Genomic DNA, 9,446 nt, shown 5'->3' on the forward strand with positions numbered 1-9,446 from the left:
TTTTGTGTTTTCCTTCCTTATGGAGTCATTAAACTTCAAAGTCCGACAATATTTTTTTCAAATGCGCCTTTTCATTAGGATCGCGCGTGTATCGCATGAAAAGAATAATGATGTTTTCTTCTGTGTCTACATTTGAATTAGAATCTAAAATTCACCAACTGATAAAACGCATCAGTTTACATATATGTTTATTTAAAAAAAAGTATACATGTTTATTTCAAAAAGAATAGAACATGTATTTGTGTACGCATTTTCTTCAGTAGAAACTCTAGCTTTCCCTTATTCTGTCCCTCAGTCCTCATCTAAAATGAATGAGCGATATTTCTGACAAAGGGGGGAAAATTGTATACTTGATTAGCAGATTTGTGCAAGCAATAGTAGAAATTACTAAAACTCTTTCCATACTGTTCTTGTAGCCATGCCAATAATAAGGGTGCCGGGGGTAAACGTTTTGCTGGAACCCTAACCTTGAAGTAACTCCAGAGAAGGATGTCTTATCAGAAGATAAAAATACTGGCGCTGCTGCATTGTCATTTGATGAATAGAGTCTGGATTACTCAGTGGCTTCTGGTGGAGCCTCTCGATGTTATATGAGTGAAAACGTTTTTTTTTTCCTTTTCAATTGTCTACAAAATCTTCGTCCACTACTTTTCATCCCTATTTTTGTTTCTTGCTTCTCTTCTGTCCTTCCTTTAATAAATCTGCTGACCTCTTCCACAAACACCACAACCTAACTCTAAAAACGTCCAACAAACAAAAATACATAATAATACATACGAAATCGGCAATAAAATATATTTAAGCGTATTTTACGATTGTTTGTATCATATTATCCTTGTTAAATTCATTGTTGTTTATCTTTGGAACATTATGCATACATATGTATTTCTATTTCTTCGTTGATTACAAATGCATTTTCAACAGAGCCATTCCGGATTTTTTCCTATTCTAGATGTAACCATCTTTCGCAGTGGACTTTTAACATATCCTTTTTCTCCTTTTTTTTCGTTTCTTACTTTCTCAATTTCATTGAATCCCTATAAACTGTCTGAAACTGTTAATTGACTTTTTTTTATGCAAATATGACAAACGTCATATCATTTGTTTCATTTAATGCATTAACCTACAACATTTATTGTATATTTTGCAAACATCTTCCCTTTGAGATATATATATATATATATCTTCCCTTTGAGATATATATATATATATATATATATATATATATATATATATATATATATATATATATAAATGTAACTGTTGGTTCGTTCGGAATTAATTGTCTAAAAAACCACTGGACGGATGGCTTCCACGTTTTGGTATAATATGTTTACTATATCCATGTGTGTTTTTATATATTTCTTTTTAATTATAACTTATACTTAATTTTTCTATGATAAATAGGTGGATTTCTTTGTACCGAGAGGCCATTTTTTTTATTTAGGGACAATTATTTATTACCGCTTCCTGTCACGTGACCTGTGTTACAATTTAGCGGTTTTCCTGCTAGATCTGGAGATTTCGTTTACAATCTAGCGGGAAATTCTAGAAAATCTGGAGGTATTTGGCACCCACACACCCGCATTAGATTATTAAAGAATACAGAAAAGCGCTTGAAAATACTATAAAACATAAAATAAAGAAAAGCGCTTGAAAATACTTTAAAACATAAAATAAACTCATTCATGTAAGTAAAAAAAGTAGCATCTATTGCCTTTGGTAACAATTATTTATTGATTATTTGTTTTGTTTTTCACCTTTTTTTCGACTAACCATTCTTAAATCTCACTATAAAATCGATTTTCCAAGTACATTTTAGGTGGGAGGGGCATTCCAACCTCCGAAGTTTAGTTTAAAATACGACCTAAAAGTGTAAAAAGCAAGAAACAACAGCAAAGAAAACAAAAAAAAAACGAGAAAACACGGAACATTATGGAGTTTTTTTTGGGGGGGGGGAGAATTAGCGATTTTTGAAAATTTCAGACGATAAGTTAAAAATCTAGCGATTTTCTGGACATTTCTTTCTCCTGATCTCGCCGGGGTTTTTTTTAAATCTCAGTTGACAACATTGCATCACTAAAAAAACACTACAGGCTTAATGTAAACAGAATGTGTTTACAATATCGGTAAATTTTCAATGGGTTTACTTACATGATTATTGATAATGTAACCATGTGATTGAACTTTAATTTAAATTGACCACACGTGGTCGCAAAATGAATGACGACGCTCAATGTGTATACACATTTTGACTTCTCCCTTTACTTAAAAATTCACCAAAAATCAGGAAATTAACGAATTTTAATGAAAATTGCAGTATTTTTCAAATAATGATCGCAGAATATAATGAACTAATTATTTTTACTTAACTCTTAGTGAAAATGTTTTATTTTGTTTAAACAAAAAATACCTTTACTAAAGTTATGGTTTTCAGTAGTAAATAAAAAACGCAAAAATTTATTTTTGCTTTTTTTAAAGGATTGTAATTTGTAACAATAAAAAATAATTTTTACAGTAACATTACGAAAAAAGCCCCTAAAGTCCGTATTAATGAATTCAATATAACTCGAAGGAAAATGAATTTCTCACATACTATTCAAAAAATTAAAGATTCAATTAGATTCCTATTTCAGTCACCTAAATTATTTAGGGTGAAATGAGTTTAGGAATTTATAGCCAAACCTAAATATTTTTTTTGGTAAATATCCAGATACGCTACTACAGAACACCGACCACTCAAATTTGTTTGGGGGGGGATGTGATGTTGGGGCGCGTGCGCGCCAACATCATATCCCCCCGCTCGCGCCCCCAATGTACAAAGTAAAATCTTCGAAAAATGTTAAATGGTGTTCTAATTGGTAAATGTCGGTGCGTTACTTACGGAAAATTTGAAAATTCGATGTTCCAGGTAAAAAAAAAACAGATAAATTACCCCCCCTACTCCAACTTGGTGTGCTTTCCTTTTCTTATTTTATTTCTTTTTCAGCTAATTTTAAATTTTCCACCCAAAAAGCGCTATAATGTATTTTTGAAAATTAGAAAATTCTATATCCTGGAAAAAAAAATCCCCTCCACCCAACGTAGTTTGCTTGGTGAAGCCGTCGTTTATGCTACAGCGTGCATGCGCGTAGCATAAACGGAAGCTGCAAAATGGTGGAAAGAAGTTCGTGGGTTCATGGGTAAATACCATGCAAACGGTAAATTTGCCCCAAGTTTGACTATCAGATTCGTTGTCAGCGACCTCAATTACCTATAAAAAAACAAATTAGAGTGGTCGGTGTTCTGTAGTAGCGTATCTGGATATTTACCTTCTTTTTTTTCTTGCTTAAAAAAATAGCATTAATACAGTAAATTAGGTAAACTGACTTTTTCGTTTAAAAATAAAATTATTTCCCTTTCGTTATTAACTTTTTTTTAAAATTTTTTTTTAAATAAATATTTTGTGGGGTTTGTATTACTGTACACATAGATTCGAAAAAGTTGTCCAAAAGGAAATATATAACAAATAAATGTTATCAAAGGCAAGATAAGTTACTTTTCTACCAAACTGGATATATTTTTCGTGTTTTTATTCAATGTAACATGTTTATTCAGCTCGAAAACCATACAGTGTTTACTGATGTATTGGAACATTCAAGATGGCGTCTGATTCTCTCTTTAACACGGTAAGTGTGGGAAAAGATGTTATAAATAAAAAACCGGATAAAATACTGTTAAAAACTCGCTCAATATATGTTACCGTGACATAGGTTGACATATATTCGGCGGGTTTTTGATAGTATTTTGTATAGTTTTTTATTTATAACACCTTTTTCCATACTTACGGTGTTAAAGAGGGTGTGAGACGCCATCTTGAATTTTCGAATACATCAGTAAACACTGTATGTTTTTCGAGCTGAATAAATATGTTACATTGAATGAAAACACAAAAAATATATACAGTTTGGCAGAAAAGTAACTTATCTTGCCTTTGATAACATTTATTTGTTATATATTTGTTTTTTGACAACTTTTTCGAATCTATGTGTACAGTAATACAAACACCCATTTTGTGTTTTATATACATAAAGTACAATTGTTGAATGTTACTGTTTTGATTATATTCGTTTGGGGGGCACAATTAAAAAATCAAGAAAGATTAAAATGAAGCGAAATTTAAGTTTCCGTTCCATTTTTACAACAACCGTAAAACAGTGCATACTCAGCAAGTTTTATCGTAATTTACAAGCATATTGAAACACTAAATCAACATTTTATTTATTTTTTTTGCATAATTAATGATGGAAGTATTTTTCTGTTTATTTTCTTAACATCTGTTAAAAAAAATAATTGGATAGTCTCTTGAAAAAAAGAATCAAACTTTTCTCTACTTTCACATGTGTTCCATTTTAACAAACTGAGCCACAGCAACGCGTGGCCGGGTACAGCTAGTATATATATATATATATATATATATATATATATATATGTATATATATATATATATATATATATATATATATATATATATATATATATATATATATTGGTATATGTGAGCTGCAAGTTTTTTTCTTATGCATCTTTCATTGAACAGCAAGGATAATTATTGGTTGTTTCTCTTGCGATCCGTCTTTTTTTTATTTGGCGAACCAATGTTCGAACGTTCTGTTTAAGCGTATAAAGAAATTCGTCATAACTGCGAACGTTTTCAACTCTCATGAGCCTTCTCATAGCGCGAGATGTATTAAACAATTGCGTTTAGTTAAATTATTGAAAGAGTGGATGAAAGTGTTTAAAAGCACTTAAGCGTATTCTCTCCTCCTTCATATTAAACCTGATTGATGATTGGTTTATTTATGCGAATACATAGAGCTTCTATAATGGGAAGACAAAAGTAACTATGTGAGATGGCTAAAATGGCGGTATTTTACATTAACATATTTCTGATTTTTTTTGGGGGGGGGAGGGAGTGTCGTGCGCTACTAGACATTGATAGATGGAGACGATAGGTGATATCTAAATTGGCGTGAAATACTAGTTTTAGTCATGCCGATATATGAATTGTTTTCAGGGACACATTCACAATTCATATATCGACATGCTGTAAATTCATTCCGATTTTCATTACGGCCTTTACGTTTGTATAAGCAACGTTGTCTGAAGAGGTTTCTAGTTACTTGTAGTTGGCTGGCCGAAACATGCTCATAACAGTGTAACGACATATAAATGCTTATGTAAAACAAATACGAAGTATATCTTGGCCTACTTCGGTATTAAGCTCTCTTTTATAAACATCGTAAAAAATTCACTAAAAAATATGACAATATATATATATATATATATATATATATATATATATATATATATATATATATATAGTAATGGATCCATTTAGAAAAATCCAGTGGAGTTTGGGAGGTAACTTACCAGAGAGCTCCACCGAAGAATCGGTGAATATATTTCAGTCATTCGCAAAGACTCTATTTCGCTGTACCACAATTCTTCAGCAGGGCTAGGTATGTATGTTTTAGTCTGTCTTGTGTTTACGTACAAATATTTAAAAAGCATAAAACCGGATTCTCTATATATACACAATGGAAATCATTTATCCAAAATACACGAGCCACATTTCCTGGTAAGCCCTCTGGCAATGCGCCAAAATCCTCATTTGCACAATGAGCCGATTCCGTTTGACGTCATGCCTACGCTTTTTGATTGTTTATTATTCCGGTATTAAATTCAGATTTGTAAATTGGAAACAACTGCTTTGTTTTTCGTATCCGTGAACTCTGCTTAGAAATATCTAAAAGAGATCTACGTCGGCTATGTATAGATTTTAAAACCTCGTACATACATAACACATTTTATAATCAAAGTTTAATATTAAAGTATTGTAAGTAATATATTGAAATACATATATCTTTATAGGAAAACTTAATACAATAACAAAATTGTTAAAAAAATGTGCATCTATTTTTGTTACTTTTGTCATTCAAAAACAAAACACAGTGCCACTTATATATAAGTGGACTAGATCTACAGGGGCACTGTGTAGAGAACAGAGCAGCAAAATGCCTATTTACATTATTTTAAACTTCAACATGTCAATACAGTCAGTTTGTCGTGTTTTGACAAGCTTCTGGGTTTGACCTTTACTTTAAATAATTTTACGAGGAGTTCTTCATAAGTTTTGGTTTCGATTATAGCTGATGTCACTCCAGTAATCTATATTTTTCATAAATAATTTTATTACCAATTCTTCATAAGTTTTGGTTTCAATTCCGATTCAAGCTTCTGATCCCCATCTGGCATCAATTGGGATGGATGGCTCTCGTCTGGGTGAGACCCCGTGTTTTGACAAGCTTCTGGGTTTGACCTTTACTCCTGATCTGAAATGGAACACGTACATCAAGTCTGTTGCCAAGGTCGCTGGAAAGATGGTGGGATCCTTCTACCGCTCCAGACGATATCTAACTACTGATGCAATTCTCTATCTATATAAAAGCCAAGTACGTCCAAGGATGGAATACTGTTGCCATATCTGGGCAGGAGCTGCTAAAAACAGCCTATCTTGCCTTGACAGAGTACAAAATAGACTTCGTGGCTTAGTGGGGGATGCCCTTTTCTCTACCTTGTAACCTCTCTCCCACAGAAGAGACGTTGCGAGCCTATCCTTGTTTTATCGTTATTTCCATGGCAGGTGCTCGTCTGAACTCCAATCTCTGGTCCCCCCTCGCCAATCTTTCACGAAAAACACCCGTCTAGCTGAATCCACTGTAAACTCTGTTCCGTCTGCCTGCTTCCCACCGGACTACAACTTGGATGTCTTCAAGTCCAGCGTTAACAAATTCCTAATGAACCGCCCCCTTAAGTAAACACTTCATCAAATCTCCACACTAACGTAATGTACTTGCAATAACCCTTATCCCTGAGTGGCTTCCGGGCCTTGATAAGTGGTGATCACTGTGTAAAAAAAAAAAGATAGGGGAGGGAATTTGAAAGTAGTTATTCAAGCGAATAAATTACTAGCATATAGGGATCTCTACTGTGAAAGTGTGGGATTTTGTTATTCTAGTATTCATTTTGCATTCGTAAATTCGCAGAAACTACTATCTTGATCACATCCGTTAATTACATATAGTAATCTCTAAAAGCGATTTACGTTGACGATACATAGGTTTGAGAATCTCGTACATGCATAACCCATTTTATGTCCCACGTTAGACATATTAAAATACATATCATCGTAGCATTTTCTTTGTCTCACATTGATCGTTGACACGTTTAATGAGTGGCCGTTGATCGTCTAACCAGTTTATCTAAAACGAATTAAACTCTTTTCATAGAAAAAAAAAACAAGGAAACGTTCGCTGAGAGTTTTCGGATACGATTTTATTATAAAAGAATTTACCCAGGAGAGAGAGAATGTTATTTTTACAGGGCCACCAATCTCTCACGTATGGAGTATTGTTATTATATTTTAGTTCGTGCACCTGCTACTAGTCTCTCGCTCCTGGACAGTGTTCAAAAGAGAGTCGCCAACCTGATAGGTCCTGACCTGTCATTCAAGCTTCAACCACTGTCCCATCGATGAAATGTTGCATCCCTCTGTCTGTTTTACAAGTATTTTAATGGTGGATGCTCTGATGAACTACAAGCCCTTGTACCCCTTCGACGTAAATACCCACGACAAACCCGACAAGCAGCCAAGTCGTAGAGATCCCTAGATTCAAGAAGGCCTTCTACTCTAATAATTCTTCCCTAGAACTACTAGATTTTGGAACACTTTTTCGGGTCCATGTTTTCTCAACAACTGTACTGACATGCAGAAGTTCAAGTGTAATGTTAATAGACATCTTGCTGCTCGACTCCCTACATTGTATCCCTGCAACTACTGTCCCCGATAGTGGCTCTTATATCAAAGTGAAACTGCGTCTTGTTTAGTCTTTGCACATCTCCAGCGGAGGTCTGGCTAGTGCTTTCTCTCCCCTGTCTTCCCCTTCCCCTTGACCTTCATTATTTGGTGTGATGCCTGTTTTGGTGACACTCACACAAACAAATGTAGGCGCAGTTTTTTCCATTCATACAGTTTCAGTTTTCATGATTTCATGCAATGTTCAGTTATATATTATTAAACGTTATAGTGTTTTAGGATGTTTTTTCTGTTCGTACGTAAATATGACCAGGTGATCGAGTGAAACTAGAAATAACGTCCACATTACTAAAAATGAAACAGAGACGAGGAAACTTTTTTTAAGTTAACTGAAAGAAAAAGTTGAAGACCGTTCAGTAAGCTGCTTGGCTTCCAGTTATATTTATTTTTATTGTTTTTTTTATTTGTTCTGTTTTTTTTATTATTATTATTTGGGGCCATGCCCAGGTACGAATCTAACGCACTAAAGTATTTTTTTACTGAACATATAATTAATGAATATAGAAAATTAATATCATGTACAAACATTTTAAAAATTGCTTAAATATTTTTAACTTCGAGGCACGTTTACAAATAACGCTTCCTATTTTTTATTCCGCTCGAATCGATCAGAATAAATTGTAAACAGCATTGCCATAATAAGTAAAATTATACATTACAAAGATTCCGTTTTTTCTCTGTTACAGATAGGTGACGATCTGAGACTATAAGAATAAACCCCTAATCATGGACGTACATCAGAAGCAGAGATGCGTCATTGAAATCCTTTATGCAGAAAAAAATGAAACCTCTGTTTGAATTTTTTATAATTCTGACTCTTCTGCTCTTCTGAAGAGAAGCATTTAACTTCGAAATGACCTAAAGAGTTTTCTTTTTATATTTCCTCTAAACTTTTTCTCATTGTTTTGATGATATAATATAGTTATATATACAACGTTTATTCTTTATATATATTCTCTCTCTTTCTCTCTCTCTCTCTCTCTCTCTATATATATATATATATATATATATATATATATATATATATATATATAGAGAGAGAGAGAGAGAGAGAGAGAGAGATAGTAATTTATAGAATATATATGGCGATTAAGCTACACTGAATATTCGGCGTTTCATCCACTCTAGGATTCCTCAGGCTTATGCTCGAATTCTATGGTGGTTTATCGTTTTTATATGGTCCTCTTCTATTGAGGATTTAGTTAGCCAATCAGCTTTCTAGTATCCACTGCGCCCATTCCTATCAGCCAATGGGCATGCATTTTATCGGACAAAGGATCTGTTTTAAAACTAGGTTAGTGTTTTTTTATTTATTTATTGTTAGTTTATATATAAATATACATATGTGTACATACATATGTTAAATATCGGGGTTTCATTGAGAGAGTCTTAGGTAGAGAGATGCTTAGAAAGAGTCTTATTACAGTGAAGGATGTTGTAAGACTCAGAGAGAGAGAAGTTGTATACTTAGAGACTTTGTTCGTTTTATGAAGATTCATATTTATATTAAAATGTTCATTCCTTGTTG

This window comes from Euprymna scolopes, chromosome 1 (genome assembly GCF_053919585.1).
Source record: "Euprymna scolopes isolate OS-2025 chromosome 1, ASM5391958v1, whole genome shotgun sequence".
In the NCBI taxonomy this organism is placed as follows: domain Eukaryota; kingdom Metazoa; phylum Mollusca; class Cephalopoda; order Sepiida; family Sepiolidae; genus Euprymna; species Euprymna scolopes.